The sequence below is a fragment of the Mus caroli genome, chromosome 4, assembly GCF_900094665.2.
Source record: "Mus caroli chromosome 4, CAROLI_EIJ_v1.1, whole genome shotgun sequence".
Classification (NCBI taxonomy): Eukaryota; Metazoa; Chordata; class Mammalia; order Rodentia; family Muridae; genus Mus; species Mus caroli.
In genome coordinates this window covers 26,755,069-26,777,002 of record NC_034573.1, presented here as the reverse complement: position 1 = coordinate 26,777,002, position 21,934 = coordinate 26,755,069, and the positions used below count along the sequence as shown (strand labels likewise).

The following is a 21,934-nucleotide window of genomic DNA, read 5'->3' as shown; positions in this document are numbered from 1 at the left end:
TCAATTGTGCTCTCTTCTCTTCCTGCTTCCCCACGACAGCCAGGCACAGACACCAGAAGTACAAAAAGAAACAGTTGCTCAAGGTTGTCAGCACGCGTGGCCTCAGCATGCCAATGTATTTCTTACCCCCACAACCTGTGAGACAGACACTCGGTCCATGGAGCTTCATGCTCAATAACTGCCATAAGTTGCTTAGGCAATGACAGGTGGAGCCATGATCTGAGCAAGGGTTTATCCGAAATAAGAAGGTCTTAAAGAGCCCTGCTTTCATCCTTGAAACAGGTAAGTAAAGATCTTCCTCACTTGCCTGCCACCCAGGAAACGTAGGTGGCAGCCACTCTCCAGCACCCTCCTGCCCAGAAGCCCGGTGCTACGGCAGCCCGGCAGTTCTGTTTCGGAGGCTTCTCATTAAATAAAAAGGTAGCAATTTTCCATAATGAATGTTTTATACATTATCCCGTTGTGTATCAGGCCTCTAAAATACACATTATTAAAGCCTATTAAAGTCTGTAGTTAGCAGCATCACTAATGTGCCTTTAGGGGAATCACTACAATGAAACAGCATCAGTCTCTCATAGAATTTCAAATGTTAAATATTCCTTTTTTCTTCAATACACGTGCCTATTTTTAGCCATCGTCAGACCTCATCCAAAACGCCATCATCTCAGCCCAGAGCTGTCACAACCAATTGTTTATGGGTTAGGCTTAAGAATAACGGAGGCACACACCATGAGTTCTGCCCCACACTTCTTTTTCTCCATAATTTACCACGATTTCCCCCTGTTCTAATTAACCAGTGTTCCTGACCACTATGACATGTGTTGACACCTTCCCTCCCTGGCTAGGTTGGATCTTTTAATTAATTGCTTAGATTTCTGCCTAATTGAACCTAGACGCTCAAGATAATGCTCCTGTATTTAAGTAGGAAGAAGTTACAAAGCTGGTGCATTTGAAAAAAAAAAAAGAAAAGAAAAGAAACCCAGACAGACAAACCAGAGGGTACACAGCCATGACTAATCACGTCTAAATGTACTCCTTGATGGGTTGACATTGTGAAGTATGCTTGTTTAGAAATGTCTTCTAAACACTGAAGGATTTTTATATCATATGCAGTTTATGTATTCTAGCTAGGCATCTTTCTATCTAGTACACTCCACACATTAATCTTGTCACATAGGATGAGGTTTTTAAAAAAACAAAGTCAATGATACATACATGCCTCAAACAGAGTTTTGGGAGAACATCTAACTGAAATAAGCAACCTTAAGACAACAGATACAGGAAGAGATGGCTAATGGCCACACACATGGACTGTGAGGCCCCACTGTCCAGTAACTGAGAGGAAAGAGCAGGTGCAAAGCACTGGGTACTGGGATTGAAACGCGGCATTGGAAGCAAGCTCTCTGTCAGGCACTTCCTTTTGTATGAACTATCCCACTGTTAGAGATGATGCTGTTGGCAGTCAGACAAATGAGTCAATATTCTAAAGACGGACAACTACATTATAACCACGCAACTAACAATCATGTTCCTGACCACCTAGGAACTAAAGAGGACCTACCCTAATTCTATTTGTTACCACTTAGTAACTGAGAAGAAAGTGGCATGACAGACGCCTGGAGATGGGAGACCAAGATCACTGGCCTCTGCTACAAATTCAGTAGCCACCAACCTGACAAAAGAGGCCATAGCACACAGCAAGCTCCCAAAGGGCCTCTGCACACAGTTTGGGGGTATGCAGATTCAGTTAACTATGGGGTACAGAGGAGAAGCTACCCAGTCAGCATTCACGTACCATGTGAGACTGGCACAGAACAGCCAGTCAGTACTGGAGTGGCAAAGCCCGTTTCTAATGAGAACTCTAGGCACTCTTCTTTAAATCCTCAAGACATATGGACAAACAAGAGTCTCAAATGAGCCGTGACGATGCGTCTGAAAGCAGCACTTACCAGAATAAAGCAGTGGTGGAGCCCTCTTGCCTTCAAGTGAGACCTGAAGACATGGATCAAAGATCTACCCCAATTCACTATGAGCCCTCTCATTCCTATCAGGGCAATCAATACATTGCCCTTCTTCCCTCCAGCTGCTCTTCTACTCTGAGACTATACTGTGCCTCCTGCCTATCAGGATTGGTTTTCATCTTCTCTGGCAGGTTCGGGCACTATTAAGTCAGGCACAGGGAAGCCCCCATTAAGATTTTCTTGGGTCCATGCGACACTGCAGGTAATGCACGCTGCCTCAGGGTTGGAGGTGTCCTTGGGCCACACCATCACAGTCACTCACATGAGGTTCAGCTAGTTCAGGCTTTCAGTACCTACCCCAAGCCCTACAGACTGCCTCTCAGTCTGCTCTGAGATTCAGAGACTCACATAGCCAAGGAACACAAGTATTACACACCTCTAGCTCCACAGAAAAGAGGGAAGGACCAAACCTGGAGAACCAATCCTACAAAAATAGGAAACAATTCTCTAAAATTGTACATATTCTAGAGTCACCTGCACGGCGACTTAAAGCCAAATATTATCGAAGCACAATTAATGTTTTACAACATGGCTTTTCTCAGACGTTCACAACTTTCACAGCTTATGCCACCAAGTAAATCCTCTGGTGCCAGAAATGAGTTTCAGCTTCCCAAGGCAATGGCTAAAGGAGTCCAGCAGAACCCCCGCTCCTACTCCTGCCCCCATCCCAAACATCACAGGCCAATGCCAAGGCTAATGGTTACTTTCCACACCCTGATGATAAGGTCCCATCTCTAAGGATAACACTTCTTATGTCATCAAACATGGAAACGGCGGGCCGGTGCCTACCTAGAGGCTTCACCGCCACTGACCAGTGTTCACAGTACTCTGCACACTACCAAAAGAGAAAGTTAGTCATCAAAATATCTCAGCAACAAACCCTGTGACCTATAACAACGACCTGGCTACAAAATACACTAGTGTAATACTGGCACAAATGCTATGGAAGTAACCAACCACTTTGAAAATTGGATTTAAGGCCCACTCAATGAGATGGGACCCATTTCCAACACAGCTAAAGTGGTCAAGGACCTAAGACTAGATAGGTCATAGGAATAGGGAATGTTTAATACTCTTATTCTGCTAAAGTAACACGGCAATAAAATGACTTCTAATGACGTTCTGTTATAGTAATAGATCATTGCCTTGCTCAACCATTATCAGAGAATCCTCTTCTTGCAGTGATTAGAATTAGCTCAGAGACCTAGAACTGTACAATAGGCAGAGAATCAGAGACTTTGGAATACTAGTCCCAAATACTATGTCTTCATCAATCCTTCAGGAATCTCTGTGGATAAGGAAGGAGAAAAACTGTAAGAGCCAGAGGTGATAACTCTAAGGAAAGACTGTCTTCCAGATGTGAAAGGACTAAAGCACATATGAACTTACAGAGACTGAGGCAGAACACATCAAGACCTGGTTCAACCTATGCAAGGGTCCTGGCACCGAGAGGGGGCGTGGGCACAGGGCCCCACAGCTAATAAAGAAGATATTTGCAGCTGACGCCCTTTTTATGGGTTCTCCAAACATCTCTATCCCACTGCATCTCAAACACAATACAATTAAACTAGTGTTTATTTTTAAACATTTGCCTTTTTCTGGCCATTAATGAAATGTACAAATACTTTTCAGGGAGGTTGAAAATCTGGAATATTCTGGAAAAGGAATAAATGAGAAAGAAACAGATGTACGCCACATACTTGACTCTGTTAGGATTTTGAGTAGCATCGTCTTGTCTTTTATCACATATATTTTTTAAAACGTGAAATTCATCTTAAACACAATTTAGTATCTTTTTTAAAAGTGTTACTTTAGCATGAGGAAACCCACATTGCTAAAGAAAAATTGAAAATATGCATGTGAAAAGATACTGAAAGCACTCTGTTATGCACCTGTGGCCTTTCTTGTAGTCATGTACGCACCTTTCTAAAAAGTGAAATAATGATCAAATCCACATAGTGTTATGGTACTTGCCTCCTTCTTAAGTTATCTTTTTAGGTCATTAAATACCCCTCCATGCCTCCTTGGCAGCTTTATTGTATGGCTGCATCATATTTACTACGTTAGAAAATGTTAATGTTTTTTTGAATACCTTAGCAAAAGTTTTACACATGTTCTAGGCAGTTTTCTTTGAGTTAATATTGTATAAACAGAATTTCCGAGCCAGAAGGTATGTAATTTAGGCTTTGGCATACAATAATACCTCTGGAGAAAATAAGATCTCTCAGAGTTTATCCTCAAATCCTTAGCTATAATGAATAAAACTTCGAATTCTTATCAATTGTAATTTAATTGCATTTCTTCCTTTGATTACTATTAAGTTTAAACTTTTCACATTATTTATTTTTATTTCACGGGTTTTATATTTCCGCTCATTTTTTGCTAGCTTTCAATTAAATCAACCATTCCATCTTATCCTTTGTTCTTCTGATTTGTAAACACTCTTAACTAATTAGCTACCTGGCACACACACACAAACACTCATCTGTGTACACACACACACCTCAGCATATCTTTTAGACTAGTTCAGAATGTCTTTTGATGAACAGAAAATACAAGGCTTTACATAGACAAGCATTTCTGTTTTTAATTTCTGCACCAGGAATTAAGAATGGCCTCCTATTTCAAGATCACTTAATGTTTACTGAGCTTTTCTTTTGTGTCACTAGCTTTTTAAAAGCCATCAGTCCTTCAATCTCTGACCCAAGCAGGTTAGCCACTGCCTTCAGAAAAATGACAGTGGGCCCGTGCTGAATGAACACAGGTTGGACATTTGGTGGCTGGCACTGGGCTTGTCCTGAATGGGGAAGGAAGACAGCCGCCAGCTTTATTATTGCCCCACCCCTTGCGCTGCACCCAGCAGCTGTTAACTCGCTCCTTTACTGGAAGAAGTGAAGCTGGAGAAGCAGTTAACATCAGCCTCATGTTTAAGGCCCTGGGTGGCCTGGCTCTTTTCGCTATTGGCAGACTGAAGTTCACATACCCTGTTCTTATTCTTTTTTTTTTTTTTTTTTGTGATTGATTTACTGCAAGCACAGCACACAGTGCTCAGCATGTGTGTGAGGATCTGATGTTTGCTGGGGGAACTGATGGTCAATAAGACACTACAATTGATACATTGGGGCCATGTCTACAGCAAAGGCTGGCTGGGTAAACCAGCGGAAGGCATTCTGGACTTCACTGCTTCACCGTATGTGCAAAGTAATAAGGACTGTAAATGAAGGCAGAAATGAGGTTGATTCTGTTTACTTTTTAGTTGACTATAGAGATACTGGCCTGAGTGTCAATGTGAAACTGCCTCTATTGCTGGTACAAAGGAGTGGGAAGCTAAGAACATTCAGAGAAGAACTTGGGGAGGGAGGAGTTAATTTGTCCAGCAACAGCATCTGTCTACAACTGAGATCAGAGGCACCCCTAAACCCCTCTGCATGTCGTGGCTCTCTGCACTCTTACAAAGCCATCAAAGCAAATCTGGCCTTACTGGGACATGACAAGGGTCTGGAAGAAAGCTGTATCACTGGTGGAGTGGAAAAAGGGAGAGGGTCATTTTGTGTGACATCCAAAAAGCAGTGGTTTTCCCATCAGATGGAACATACTCATAAAGCCAAAGGAGCCACGCGGCACGTCTTCATCAAAGTGACAACTATGTGTGAGAGGACAGGCCATCACCCCAGGCTTGCCACAGAAGGAACTCTCAGGAGCAGATCCCAACTGAGGGTGTGATTTGTGACCCCCCCCCCAAGGCCTGGAGTGACAGGCATCCCCCTGCACCACTTTCCTCCGAGAACCTCAATTTTCCCAGCATTTTCTCTGACTGTTTTTGCTTGTCTGTTTGTTTGTTTTGTTGCAAACTAAAGTCCTTTCTTCATGGCATAACAGCACATACAGAATATAAATACACTCTAAACATTCACTCTTGCGACGCACGTAAGTGTACAATGTTAGATGCAGTATATATTTATAAATACCAATAAGAACAATTACAAAAAGTAGAGACTTTTTACAAAATTAAAAAGCTGAGTTCCAATTGTGAAATTTGTCAACCATCGTAAGTATGAAAAGTCAGTTTTGCAAAAGTGTATAAGACAGTGGGGAACACAGCCTTCCAGTCTAAGCGGTTGGGTGTGGAAAATGTGCACCTCACAATTTATTTAATGCATAAGATTCAGATTGCACAGCCACTAAGCCTGCTCACAATGCTAAGGAGGTGAGTCGGGATGAGGTAAACCTTCTAGAATACACATCTGATGGACATAAACCATGCACACCAGCCTCAGGAAATGACAGTCCATTCACAGTGAGCCTGGTACCTAGGAATACCTTGTTCATTCCCTTCTGCCTTCACTAACACACGGCCACAGCTATGACCTCATATTCAGCCACAAGTAAGAAGGGTAACCCATGATTAAATTACTAAAATAAGCTAGCAATCCTTTTGTGCCATGGAGCCATTCCAGTTTTCTAGAGGAATTAGCTCTGATAGGCCACAGAGAAACCCATCACCAGCATTGCCCTGATGCCTCAAAGGAATAAGAACCCTTAAACACCATGGCTACCTTCTGTTCTGACCTCTCAGGATCCTAGAACACTGTGGTCACCTTCTGTCCTGAGCTCTGGCTAACTGAAATGGCCCCAGCGATATTTAGGAAGAAGGAGAGTACTGGGGAGTGTGTTTAATGAAACACAGGTATAGTTGAAATGTCTTCCAGCTTTCTAGGAACAAATCTACTTAGAACACCAGCCACACCCATGACCACACTTCCAACATTCGGTTACACACCTCACTGATGAAATGACTCTAGTTTTACTGTATTGAGAACGGTTGTTTTCTCTTCCAGAGAAAGGCCTATTCTTTGTCTTATGCCAAGAGAGCCATAAAAAAATGCTGACCAATGGAGATGACACACCCAGCTTAATCACGACTTTCAATTAAAATGATATAAAATAAAGCACTCTCTGGGCCATGAGAGCAGAACATAACTTCCCAAGCACAGGCACACCTACTGGTTCCCAAGAGTCTGCTTCTTAAGTATGTACTAAGAGCAAGACCATGACATCAGTTCTGAGATGCCCTGGAGGCAACTTGGAGCTGGCTGATGGTACAAACTGTGCATGGAAGTTTCCCAAGCCCTGCCTTGACTTTCCAGTATACCAACCTTAAAATAAGAGAAGCCAAGGTTTGTGATGAGAGACTTCTGTCTCCAGCCATGACTGAGGGGCAGGACCTCTGTCTACCCCAAAGTGACTTCTTAGACTGTTAAAAGGTAAGAATTTCAGCTTGGATGGGGACCTGATTTGGGGTGGGTGGGATGGGAGGAAGGTTGCAGTGGGGCATCCAACAGAAGGTTTCCTCTTTCTTTGGCTCAGCTCAGCCAAATGTAAAATTCTTCAACATAACTGCTTGGTTCTGTTGTGTTGTTTTATTCTTTTTTTCTGGTCCCTCCCTCCAGATAGGTGCAAACCCTGAAGTACCTTAGCTCCTTCTACCCTTAAGAAGGCCAAAAGAATGACCTGAGATAAATCATTAGAGGGTGTCTTCAGATTGGGAACTCAGCACGTTAAATGGCCTTTCTGTCATCAAGACTAAAACACATCTAAGAACTGTACATCTCTATCACAACCCATAGATTATGTCATGATGTGTCTGTTTTTCTTTAAACATTTCTTTTGCTTCACATTGGTTTGTGGCCCCAAAAGCTGGCCTTCCCTCCACCACTGAGCTCATACATGGCCACTGGCCCACCACTGCTGTAACTGTCAACCAGAGATGACATGTGCCAAGGGACATTGGGAAATAAACACCAGGAAATAAACACCAGGGGACAATTTTTATTGCCATGCCTAGAATGGAAGAAGGGGATGCCACTAAAAATCCTAAAATGCAGAAGACAGTCACTTAATACAGAGTTCCCCTGTCATGGTGCCAAGGGTCACAGAGAGATGACAAACATCTTCTGTTGTGAGCATTCCAGACCTTCTCATATGGCTTTGTGCTCAAACACAGGTTTCTTTTCTTTTACCTGTAGAGCTACACTCTCTGACCAGGAAATTATCATTTGCGATCCAGGTTCCAACTCAGAATTTCACCTCTACTGTACTCTCATTCCTAGGTCACTACTCTGGTTTGCTTTGGTTTGGTTTTATCAAGTTACTTGACACAAGCTAGAGTTGCCTGAGAAGAACCACAGTTGAGAAAATGCCTCCATCAGATTGCCTATCGGCTAATTTGTAGGGCATTTTCCTGATTAATGGTTGATGTGGGAGTGCCCAGCCCATTGCAGTCAGTGCCTGAGCAGGTGGTTCTGGGTTGTATAAGTTAGCAAGCGAAGCCAGCCATGAAAGCAAGCCAATAAACATGATTCCTCTATAGTCTTTGATTCAATTCCTGCCTTGGTTTTCCCTGATGATGGACCATAGCCTATAAACCAAGTAAACATTCTTCTCTCCAAGTTGCTTTTGGTCACAGTGTTTTGTCACAGCAATAGAAAACTAAGAGAGTCACAGATCTGGATGTTTCTTCTGTGCCTCCAGAGTGTCTGGTACACACTTCCTTTGAATACTCAAAAATAAATAAATAAATAAATAAATAAATAAATAAATAAATAAATAAATACCTGAAATAGCCACTGCTAGCAGCTCAATCCAAATCTTATCCATCACTTATTAGTAACATGTCCATCTGGTAATCAATCATTCATTGCTCCACAAATCAATCAGAGAACACACAGAAATGTTGCACATACTTGCCAGACTCTCTTGCAGCTATGTCTACGGGCTAATACTGTCCCACATCAAAATAGCAGCAAATGTCTCTAAGAGGCCTGTAGTGTGGGCAGGCACTATACAAGGCAAGTGGCATGAATTAGCACATTTCATCCACTATTATTAATATTTTAACAGTGGGAGAAAAAAAGGTATCAAGAAGTTAGGTCACTTGCCTGAGGTCTGGCAGAACTGATAATCATCTCAGGAAGTCTGGCCCCATAGTCTAATTCTTCAATATTCATGTCAACACAGTCACATGTACATTCAACCTTTCATCTATCAAACACCTCTGGGAGATGCAAGGGATGCTCTAGAAACCATAAACCATGGATTGGCCAATGGCTCCTGCACCCTGCCTATTAGATGGCTTGTGGGCATCAAACAACTACCCAACTCTGAAACTTTAACGGCAGGAAAACAATCTCTTTGGGCCATGAAAAGTCATATGTGCTCAAGAAAATCATGATACAAGAAAATCCAAAAGCATATTCAAAGCATCCTTTACCTTGTTCATGATGCAGGGACGGGCACAAGGGATCAGACATGTCACAGTGTGGAGCAGCTCCTGAAGGTCCTTCTTGTTTCAGAACCCTCACTTCTCGAAGCAGACAGCTGCATTGTAAACACAAGCAAGAACCCCATTAGGGCCTGGAAGCTCAGTGAAGTTCCATGTCCAGTAGAACGCCCCCTCCATGGCTGCTGCCACTCATGCTACTCAACAGGGCAGGCACATGTGCCTATTGAGCCCTCAGTGCTTGGGGCAGCAGGGAAGGCACTGAGGATGAGGACAGAAAACACTGCTACTCACATTCTAGCTCTTAGCATTCCTGGAATGGTAAAAGCCTAAACCAAGAAATAACTAGTGAAAGCAAGGGCTGTTTTAAAAATTGTGTGCAATTTAAATTAAATTTAAATAGCTCATATGGTTAGCGGCTATTATTTTGGACAAGGTAGATCTAGGCACTGACAGCTGGAGTCTTGAGGCCTGCTCCGGGGCCTTGGGGACAAGGATGGTCTTTGAAATAACTAATTTTGAGCATCTACTAAGGTCTAGGACCTGAGGCACTGGTGAGCAAAGCCAGCAATTTAGGAATATCTAGTTGGTACTTGGATATAACTGGTGAGTGACAACAGTGCTATGTACCAGGCCTTAGTGACTTTCCCTATGGCCCCTCAAGAAACAGAGAAACCAGTGGGCAGAGGTCTGAGCCTGGCTGTATCATCTTCAAGATTGTGATGTAGAACCTCCTGGGCTACAAGGATTCTGAGAATCAGCTGACCATAAGCCAAACAAACAAAGCAATTTAGTACTCCCATCCCCAAACACCCCCCATCCTGTATAAGGATCTGTGTTTTGGATTGTGGTATTGGTTTTTTATGGAGGTTTTTTTTAATTATTCTAATTAAAATTTGGAATAAAACCATGGTACAGTTCCAGGGCATCTGATTTGTCAAATAGTAAACAAACTCAAGAGTAAAATGTTTCTGACCACTTAAGTAGACATGCCGCTTTTACCTTTGAAAGATGCTCACAAGAGGTTAGGGGTATACTAGTGAAGTAATTTTAATGGGGGCAGGTTCTGCCCAACTCTAACTGGTACAGCTCCTGAATAAAAGATACAGAAACATGGTATTTTTATTAACAAGCTATTAAGTCTAAACTGGGACGGCACTGAGCTGTTTTAACCTACATCCCAGCCGTAGGCTCCACATATGTCCTCGGGTGGTTTTTCTCTTGGCCACGTGCTCATGATCCACCTTACCTCACAGCAACCTCTTTCTTCCCCTACCTTTCTTCTCTCCTTGTGGTCCCTACCTGAGACCCATACTTGATCTCAAGTCCTGCCTTCCTCTCTCTCCTGCCCTGTCACAGGTTCTAGCCTTTTATTATCCAATCAGAGATTCCTTGGGAGCATTCTTTACAGGACATTGGTCAATACAATGCCCATGTCCAGGCTGCAACCTAATCTTGGGGTACAGAACTCAGCATCTGAATACACCGCATAGAAGACCAAGCCGCAGCAGTATGCCATAAGGCTCCTTACACTCACCTACCGTGTATCTAGTGAGGTTTGATGAAGTCCTCAAACTCTCAATGGCCCACCAGAGCCCCCTTCAGCTCTAAGTCCTAAGTCTTTGTCTACTAGAGAAAAACACATCTGCCAAGGCCAGGGCACCAGCCACAATGCTGCATTCCTATACTGACACTTCCCATTGCTACAAACATGAGTTTGCAATTATGTTTGCAAAAGATAAATTCTTAACCCACAAACATTATTCTTCAGCGCGAACATCATGTTTCCAAGGAAGGAAGGTGATGTCACTGCCATCACAGAGATTCCAAAGAAAACGGCAGACCAGTCTCAGGAGTAACACATCTAAGCAATACTACACGGGGGAATCCCAGTACCCCAGGTTTGCAGGGTGAATCCACACAGGCATTACCATAGGCACACAATGTCCAGGCAACAGTGGCTTCAAAGGCATAAAATTTCAATATCTAATTGACTACAGAGAGAATGAAAAAAATCATGAAGAGTAGCTGAATTACCAAAAGCAGTGGCTAATGGCTTTCTGACCTTTACAATAGAAAGGCTGTATGTGCTGTTTCTTGCTTAATACATGTATTAATCCAACCTATCACATAACTGGACAGCTTGTCCCTGGGCCTTACAGGGATGTCTAACGTCACAAAATGTCACATTATAATTCACATTGGCACACAGGAAATGGGCACGAGGTACTAACCAGCAGACTGAAATGCTTCAGCAGCTACTTAAATAGGGAGTTTCCATGTACCACGGTCTCTGATCCCTTAGAACCTGACCAAGAGTCCACACTAAACTATCTGTCCAGTCCCTCTTTAGCCCTCCCCCAGGTGTTCCTATGCCATCTGCATGTGTGCCATTCTACAGCCAAGCCAGACTAGACCTTCTTTGAGGGAAATATTAGTGACAGAGATAATCCTTTACTCTCACTCGGGGAGTCAAGGATGATAGACTTAACACAGGATTGAAAAACAATTTTGATAATTGCGACAAAATGTCTTTGAAGTTTTTTTATTTTTTAAAGGAAAACATTTTAATGTCAGGGTTTAAATCTTCTGTTTTAAAGTGTGTGTGTGTGTGTTGGGTAGGAACAAAGGTATGTGTTCACATGGGTGCCCCTGACCACACATCTACACATGCACATGTGGCTCTGATATCTTCTTCAAGCGTTCTCCACCTTATTTTTTGAGACAGGGCGATTTACTGAGCCTGTAGTTCACCTGTGGGCTAGAATGGCTGGCAAGCACCCCCTGACCCCCAGGTGTTCTTATCTCTGTTGGGGTTCAAGCACTGCCATGCCCAGCTTTTTACCTGAGTTTTGGGGTTCAAACTGGGATTTTCATGCTTGTACAATAAGCATTTATCCACTGAAATGTCTCCCCAGCCCCAGGTTTGTAGATCCCCTCTAACTATTATTGGGAATAACATAAGGCTGTTTTAGTAGTTACAAGTGTACTATATGCTTTTTGATAAGTGCTTTCAGTTCTGATGACGTCAACCTAAGAGATAATTTATCTAGCCTGATGCAAGGGTGTAAACATTGGTTTTGGTCATGTTATCATAAATAGTATATTCTGGGTAGAAGTGACTTCTCTTCAACATAGTACAGAATGAAAACACGTACAAAGATCACAGATGAAAAATAAACCCACCATCCTCTCTGCCAATAAAACACACGCACATGTGCACATCTATACGTCAGCCAATGGACGCTGTTCATAGGAAATAGCTCAGAAACCAGATGACACTTTCAGAAACTGGGTCAGTTCACATGTGGACAGAAATGAGAAGGACTAGCCTTGTTCTATCAAATATTTCCCATCTCCTTTCAAACATGGAAAAGCTGTCTGTCCTGAAGTCAATCTGGTTATGAAGCAGCATAGAGAAAGCTACAGCTTAAAAACACAACCTGCTTTTCTAAGTACAAACCATTAAGAAAAGAGCTGCCCGAGACATCACAGAGGAAACACTGGTGTCTTCACTCAAGTTCTAAATATTTTCTTTTTATCTTTTTAAGTAGCTGAAATACCCCTCGAACTGAACAAAACTAAATATAGATCCAAAGGGTGCCTTGAGAAATCTAATCCCATATGTCCTAGCATTTCCTATTCAGCTGATCCAAACAAAATTGATCCAGTGGGTAATAAAGTCTGTGTTCAGCCTTACACAGCTAAAAGGCTAATGAAATGTAATCACTCAAGGTGAGTGGAAGGAAGCATGAAGAAGCACGCAGGACTGGGGACATGGAAAGTCAAAGAAAGCAGGGGGGCTAGGGCTCAGCAGCAGAGCCCCTGCTAAGGATGCTCCAGGCACTAGTTTAAGCCCCAGTTTCAGGGAGGGAAGGGATCGAGGGAAGGAAGGAGTGAGGGAAGGAAGAAGGGAAGTAGGGAGGTAGGGAAGCAGGGAGGGGTGGAGTTGAAAGTTTCCAAAATAAGTGAAAATTAAGGGTAAGCAAATAAAATAGCACTGGCAATACGGCCAAGTGCTCCCTCACCAGCCAAGTCCTCTCTATGATGGGGACTGGGAGACGCGGGTTCCTGGTGAGAATCCCACACCCTGTGGCATTTCTAGGGTTATATACTCTCATGGTTTGGGTGTCTTGAGCATCAGCAAGTGGGAGTTGTGGAAAGGTGAAGACTGGGTCTACCTGTTTCACCACTATTTACCAACAACCTCCACCTACAATGAGACATCTGTTTTACCTGGATCATTGCTAAGATTCTTTGAGGAATGATAAGAATAGAATAAGCCAGCTTGAGTCCATCCTCCTTACTTAAGAGTGTCAAGGGCTGTTTCTTTATGTGCCATGTCTTGGCTCTTGAAAATGCTGCTGATACTGACAGTTGAGAATGGGATGTGCTGACTCGGGCTTTCTCTGCACTCCAATGCTTCTTGCCCTTCCCATCTGTTTATTCTGGAAGCCTTTTGTGTGATCTGTCTCAAGGCTGGGTAGCTCAGGTACTCCAAAGGGATGCAGGCTAATAAAGCAAGCACTTCACTCTTTACAATGTTAAGGCTGTCACTCACTGGCTTTCAAAGGCCTGTGCTCTGAGACCAGCATGGGTTCTCTGGGCCACCCTTTTCCCTACACTACATTCGGCTGTGTAAACAAAAGACTATACATAAGACAGAAAAGCTTTTAGGTAAGAGCGACTGAAGAAATAAAAGGATGAGCAGACTTCAGAGGGAAAAGACAGAGGAATGTCTGGGGGAGGGGGAAATGCTCAAGAATCAGGGACTTAGAAGCTTGGACAATCAGAGGAGTAAGTAAGTGAAACCCTTGCTCCCTCCATCCTGCTTCTAGGATTGGAGTATGTCTCATGTTTCTTTAGTCAAACCCTGACACCCTTGAACTAGAATCATTGTCCAAGACTAAACAAATGTAAATCCAATTTATTTCAGAACTTCTAACCTCCTTTCCACTCTACGGAACATGGCGCTGGGATTAAGGACCCCACCACACCTCTACTAAGGGAGAGGCAGAGAAACAAGGGTGAGCTGCCTGAGGACTCTAGAGCTTCTTCTGGGTGTGCAGCTCTGGTTCTCCAGAGCATCAATGTCCTCATGAAGCCCATACTGAGGCATCGAGCACACAAAACCACAGCTCAGACCAAGAGACCGAACAATGCTTGCCACCTGCCTTGATCCCTGCACCCATCCAAAACCCGCAAAGACAAATCCAGGGTTAGGAAACATGACTGGAAATTAATATTCTAGATTTTGGTGACAAGGAAGAGGAGACAGAGTTATAAGGAAGAGATACCCATGGATGAAGAGAAGTATTGGGGTGGGAGAAGAGGTAAGGAGGTAACAGGCATGGGGGTCAGGTCTAGGGAGGGGCGACAGGAGAGGGCTGGAAGTGAGAATAGAAATCAGTGGGGGGCATCTCTGCGACTATCTGGAGACCTGGGATGGGGAGCCCCTGGGGAGTCTATGAGGGTGACCCTAGCTTAGATTCCTACCAGCAGAAACTGAAGTGGCTACTTCTTATGGGACTTCCAGTGGAGGGAGGAAGACATCAACCTACCCACAAAACCTTCAACCCCAAATCTGCCCTGCCTACAAGGTGTGCAGTGATAAAGATAGAACAGAGACTGAGGGAACGGCCAACCAATGGCTGGCCCAACTTGAGACTCATCCAATGTGAGCGAGCCAGCCCCTGCACTATTAATTATACTCGGCTGTACTTGCAAACAGGAATCTCTCATAACTGTCTCCCGAGAAGCTTTATCCAGAAGCAGATGGAATCAGACGCAGAGACCCACAGCAAAACATCAGGTGGAGGTTGGGGAGTCTTGTGGAAGAGTGGGGGGTAGAACTGAGTGAGCCAGATACGTCAAGGACACCACAAGAAGACCTACAGAATCAACTAAACTGGACCCATGGAGGCCTCACAGAGACTGAACTACAAACCAAAGAGCATGCAGGGGCTGGACCTAGGCAACTTACACATTTGGAGCAGATGTGTAGCTTGGTCTTCATGTGGGGTCCCCTATCAGGTGGAGTGGGGGCTGTCTCTGACTCTGTTCCCTGCCAATGGATCCCCTTCCCCTAAATGGATTGTTTGGTTGGACTTCAGTGGGACAGGATGTGTTTAGCCCTGCTGGGACTGAATGTCCCAAGGCAGGGTTGTACCAAGGGAGGCTTCCCCTTCTCTGAGGAGGAGAAAATGAGGGGAGAGTGATTTGTAAGGGTGGGACTGGGAGAAGAGGAGGGACTGGGGCTGTGATTGGAATGCAAAGTGAATAAATAAATAGATTAAAGAAGGAGGAGAAAAAGGAGATTGAGGAGGAGGAGGGAGAGGAAGAGGAAGAAAAGGAGAAGGAAGGGAAGGAGGAAGAGGAGGAAGAAGAGAAGAAAGAGGAGGAAGAGGAAGAAGAGGAGGGAGAGGAGGAAGAGGAGGGAGAGGGAGAGGAGGAAGAGGAGGGGTAGGGGGAGGACACCTGATAGTAACAAAGAAGCTGGCGTGGATGCCACTGGGCAGCAAGGAGATACGACTTTCACATAACCTTTCCTGGTGCATGTGCTAGAGGCTGACTCTCAGGAAATTGCCTGGTAAAACTGCCAGGTGATGAACATTTAGATTCAAGGCTGCCACTGTCAAAGCCAATCTGTCTCTTGGGTGATACTGAAGAGGTTACCTGTTCCAGTGGCTTTCTCTTGACTTAGTGATTTTCTAAAACAAGAATACAGAAGGAATGATATAAGTGAGTGGCCAGGTCATGAAGACAGTAATGATCCACTGATTGAGTCTGCCCTTCGGTGCCAGTCCCAGCAAAGAAGGCGCATGGCACATGTGCCCAAAGCTCATGAGTTCAAGAAAGTCAGGAAACAGCCAGTGTGCACTATCTCCCACCACCAGTGACCTCTGAGGTCAGCCAGAGGGGTCTCTATCCCTTTACATTTCCAGGGGTGGAAGTGTTTAGCCTACCTTCTGGCCTTTCCAGGGCTGTGCTACTGTGGCTTTGTGGGGCACAGAAATCCCCGAGGTGAGCAACCAAAGCAAGGCTTTGTGGGTATCCTAGTTAGCTTTAACAATCAACCTGACATTGATTGGAGCCACCAGAGAAAAGAGCTTGAGGAATTACCTAGAGAAGACTGGGAGCATATTTGCTGGGTCTTGTTTTGATTGCTGATAAAGAAAGGCTCCATGCATTGTGGGCGACACCATCCCTAGGCAGGAGACCCTGGACTGTTTAAGAAATCTAAGTATAAGCTGGCGTGTGAGCCATCTATCAAGCAACATCCTTCATGGTCTCTGATGTGTTTCTTTGGCTATAAGGTGAGTTTCTTGGTTGGAGGTCATATTGTGTGGAATAGCAAATTTCCCTCAATGATGGACTGTGTCATGGAACCATAAGATGACTAACCCCTTTCCTCCCTCACATTGTGTTTGGTCAGAGTATTTTATCATAGCAACACAGGAAATACAGTTGATCTGACCTTTAGCTATCTTTTGGCATGTGAGTGGAGTATGCGATTAAATCTTTGTACCCTCTTCCTCAAATGTGGGGTAAATCCTCCTACCACTCATGACTGTCCTAAGTACCAAATGGCATAACATGAGAAAAAGAACCCGACACAGCAGTCAAATAAGATAGGCCCTTCTCTCTTCTGTCTTCCATCCTCAGCTCAGTACAACTTTACTCAGCATAAAATTGCAAATGGCCAATCACCTTTAATCATTCTATTGGATGATAAGCCCATCTAGAGAAAATAACCTGTGTGCTCTGTGTAGCTGTCAAATTCCCGGCACTTGTTGACACTACCTTATACAACAGACGTTACATAGTTACACTATGTCTAATCACAATGCTTAGGCCAGTTTTCCTTTTATCTGCCGTCAGCTGAACACAATTTCCTCCATTCTATCATCCTCTAATGCTATAATGTTACTACTATTTATATTCCTCATTTGGCCAGCACATATTCTGAGCTTACAAGAAATATAAGAAAAAAAAATACCGAAGAGCCTTCACCTAAGAAGAACAGCATCGCTTTAGCCAGTGGAGTATGTATTTCATACTGCTAGGAACATCGCTCTTTTTATGCCTCAGCAGAGAAAGAATGGAAGCCAGTCCATCATCCTCTTGATACCCATCTTAGCAGCTTTAATTTCTGTTTGTCAATGTGACATACCACTGGAAGGTGTATCACTGGTGACTGTCAGATGTACTAAGAAACTCTCAATCGATTTGACAATTTTGGATGAGAAGTCTCAATTCCACTCATCTAGGATGAAGGTTTACCAACTGCACCTGGCTTACTAGGTGTGTTATCTAGCGATTTCCTCCAAATTGTGTCACTCCCATCTCAAAGGAGGCTCCTTGGGAACTCAGGAGGCAAAGGAAGTTTACAAGACTCAAGAAGAAACAAGACTCTTAAGTCTTAGGAAAAAACTCACAAGAGTTGCAAGGGTCTTCTGAAAGGTTACATAAACAGTAACAACTTCTGGGGAGAGGAGACATTTACACAAGCGGAGCAGCTAGTCAAGCAGGCAGATCCAGGGATGCAAAGTTCACTCATGGTCATCACTCATGTCGGAGTGGGCTTTCTGGTGACGCAGCTGCATGTGAGTCATGCATGCCTCTGCAACGAACCTGCCTCTGATACTTTTCTAATTGCTATTCTAAGTCTATAGACTTAGGCAAATGATAAAGAAACGTTATTTAGGGTTTACAATTTCAGAGGCTCAGAGTCCATAATTATCCAAGTGGGGGACACAGTAGCCGGCAGGCAAGGATGTCACTAGAGCAGTAGCTGAGAATTTATATCTTGACCCCCAGGCACCAGGCAAAGAGAAAGAGAGAAGGCAAGTGGGAACAGTGTGGCATTTGAAACATCAAAGCCCACCCTCTGTGACACGCCTCCTCTAACAAGCCACACCTCCTAATCCTTCCCAAACTATTCAGCCAAGGAGGGAACAAATATTAAAATATATGAGTCTATATGGGCCATTCACATTCAAACCACCACATAACCCCTCACCTCTGACCATGTAAGCAACCCCAATAAACTCACTGTTCACAAATGTAGACTTGGGTGGAGTCATACTTCTAGTCTCCTGTCAATGGTACATCTGGAGTGAATAGACTTGTGTTCTTGTCTTCCCGGGAAAAGTCAAACAACACATGCTGATAGATTTCTAGAGCGTCTCTCTTGAGAGCTTGAATAATTCAGGCAAGTCCATTTTCTACAGTTTGGTGGGAATCTCAAATGACAGTCTAGTGGGTTACTTCCAACTGAGGAGGGACTGATGTCACGGGAGAGAATTAGAAAGCACCTCTTTAAAGAAACCAAAAGGCCAGCTCACTCTTCCATCAAAGCCACAAACTACAGAACCGATTTTCTTTCAAGCAGACCCAGACAACAAGTTATACAGAGAGACAATCTCCTCAACAGGAGGTAATATGCACAGGTTAAATCCGCCCACGTTGGAGGCCTGGAATGGGTGTACGGTCTTGCTTCTCTGGGGGAAACGCTTCTGTTGATTCCCTGAAGAGAGCTCTACTTGGCAGCATGACAGGCTCGAATGCAAGGTCACCCCAAAGATCATCTGTGTGGTGCAGGATCTGTCCTCTTCATTACCAGCTTTGCTGTAGCATAACCTGTTCTCTCTGAGGCACTGTCATGTGCTGGGTTGTTAAACTATTCCACAAAGATAAGGTTTGGTCTGACCACAGCCCGAGTGCTTTCATGATCTGAACCACTTTCAAAATCCAAATAGCTTGTCACTTACCATGCTGGCAAGGAAACCAGATTCATTCAAACATGATGCTTTAGAGGACATTCTTGCCCTTCTCAACAAACAATTCCACTGGTGAGTATAAACATCTCAGCCCCTACAGCTGAGAGCTGGTAGCCCCCACACTACTACGGTGGGTAGCTTTGGAGTCTTTCAGCACTTGGTAATGTCACTATCCTACTTTGAGCTCACATACATGAGACTATTTTGTTGTTGTTGTTGTTTTATTGGACATACCTAAGGTTTTATGTGCATATTTGGGAGGGGTTATCAAAAAGTGGGTCAGCTTGTGCCTGCTCAGGATATACTAGTCTGCTCGAAATGTCCAATTAAAACTCAATTCTGCCATAATTATTTCCCATATGTGTTCATTTAACTGCTGCTCAGGTTAGACCCAGAAATACATTCTTTGTCGTATCAGCTATATTGCGACTTATTCTTAAACTCTTCCTCCTAATGGTAGTCAGGTGAGAAAGAGCTTAAGGAAAGCCCAGGGCCTGTCAAGCCATTCTTGGCAGGAGCCTTCCAGGCAAGGAAGCGGTCGATCTTATGTTTATGTTTGCATGATTTACAACTGGATGATGGAATGTTGACACTGGTGGGACAAGAAACAGCAAGGGCACAGTCACACACTATGTCACCAGCAGGAACTGTAGGGCTGCCTGCTTTCTCCAACAACGGTTCAGCTCAGGGGACTGGCACAGACACAGCCAGGCCATGTCCCTCAGGGCTCCTCTGATCTCATTATAGCAGTCGACACCAGTCCTCACAAAATAAACAGGAAATGTATGCCTGCCTCTCCTGTGGAAAGGCACACATTCCTTCCCAAGGAGACCACAGTCACCAGCATGGGAAGGAAGTCGGCTCTGCTCCTAAGAAGAAAGCCTACCCTACCGGCCTTTCTCTTTCTGGGATGGGATACAGAGTGGGTGAGCTCGAGGCTCCAGCTCTGGGTGCTGTGAAAATGAGACATTTCTTTGCTGCTGATATCAACATTCCAGGGCTCTGATAGCAGGGCCATTTCCTCTGGTATAACTCTGGGGAGACCTGTGATATAGCCTGGAGGGATTCTACCTGCTGAGACCAGAGTACAAGAAAGGGGCTGTTCTTCAAGAACAAAATCCAGGTCTCAGTTTCTCTCTCTGTCTCTCTCTCCTCCTTTCCCTCCCCACTCCGTATGTGTGTGTGTGTGTGTGTGTGAGAGAGAGACAGAGACAGAGACAGAGAGACAGAATTCTCCCTAAAATCATTTGTTTGCTATGTAGGAAACTTTATATACCTAATATTTCCATTTCAAATGCTGAGTTTACCTATAAACTACAAGCTCAGTGGTAAAGCACAGATCCAGCACGTGCTGTGGTTTGAACAAAAAATGACCCCAGGGTCTGGCGGTGCAGCCTTGTTGGAGGAAGTACATCACTGGGGCAGGCTTTGAAATTAAAAGGCCTCCTTTACCTCCAGTTTGCTCTCACTGCTTCATGCTTGGGGCTCAAAATGTGAGGTCTCAGCTATAGTGCATTCTCCATAATAATTACCTGGTCCAAACTATCAGCCACCCAGTTAATAGATGCCCTGCTAGAGAGGGAAGACTCGATGTTATAAAGCAGGGTTAAAACAAAGCCACTTCAAAATAATGATAATGTCGCTGCTGTGTAGTTTGGGATTCCTAAAATGCACAACAGCCACAAAAATGTCCTCATTCTTCCTTCAAGCATAATAACCCAAAGCGGCCCTGTAACAGCGCAGCGGAATCACTGGAGCAGCGTGAAGGGAAGTGGAGGGGTGTGAACGTCGGAGCGTCTGATCAGCAACATTGTGAGCGCTGTGCTTGTTCTAGTTGAAGCTGTTTCTGCATGCTGACTACTCCAGTTCACTGGTGACTAGCAACAGCAGGAATGTGAGAGCTCCGTTCCAGAATTACTGAAACCACCCAGGCAACTTAAATATATTCCCGTCTCAAAACATCGGCAAAATGTTCCAACTTTTAAAATGCTAACAAAATATGAGGAGCCATGGTGAAGTTGACCTACATTCTAGGGAGGCTGAGAAGGGGGCGGGGAAGGCTGCACTAGTGGAGTTCAGAATAAATGCAAGGTTTCAGGGATGCTGTCTATGAAGTCACTCCCTCGTCTCTCCCTTTCCATTTCAGTGTCCATGTATTTCCTGATCTCTGCATTGTGTGCTTTCTTCCACTGGACGGATCGCAAGCTCAGATAACTTGGTCGTTTTTCTCTTAGGCAGACTTTCATTCTGCAAAACCAGGAGAATTCCTGCAGTATTGTATATAAACGAATTCAAACTTTATGAACGAGCGGGGACCGTTTCCACGGGCTGTTTTAAAGGCCTGTGGTACCAAGAGTAAACAAAACTGATCCATGAAGTCAATGCTGCTCCCCATAATTTAGAATCCGGTTTTTCTTACTGTCCAAATGCTAAAGGAGAAACTAGTGCCATGGTGGGGGGCTGGCAGGGTGGCGGGAAACGATGCGTTCCTCGGCGTTTCAAAACCGTTCACATCAGCTAGAGCACGGAAGCCATAGGAAAGGCTCTGTTTTACCTACCGTAATTACGGTATACCTCACAGCAACTCTCCACATTATCCACTTTCCCCCCTCCACTCAACTTCTCTCAATGATCTCTGGAAACCATTAACCAAAAGTCCTGGTCCAATTTTCCTCTCCCCCCCCCCCTCCTCTGTGTCCTCAGTCTTGCTGGCGTCTGGGCAAAGCAAACTTGTATTACATCACAAAGCAAACTCGTTTTTTTTTCTCTAAAGCAGCCCATTGGTCAGTTACCGCTACTGGAACTAACACTGTCACAGTGTGGTCTTTGTTACAGAGTGCTGCTTGTAAAAA

General features: G+C 44.2%; 1 protein-coding gene across 3 annotated transcripts in view; it reads right to left on the bottom strand.

Annotated features, from left to right (window-relative positions):
• The window catches only part of Bach2 (BTB domain and CNC homolog 2), a 341,164-nt gene that overhangs the window by 253,449 nt on the left and 65,781 nt on the right, over positions 1-21,934 (bottom strand). For all 3 annotated transcript variants that reach the window (XM_029476474.1, XM_021160930.2, XM_029476473.1), the window contains exon 2: positions 9,292-9,398. The gene's annotated coding sequence lies outside the window, so the exon portion shown is untranslated. The remainder of the gene's footprint in view (positions 1-9,291; positions 9,399-21,934) is intronic.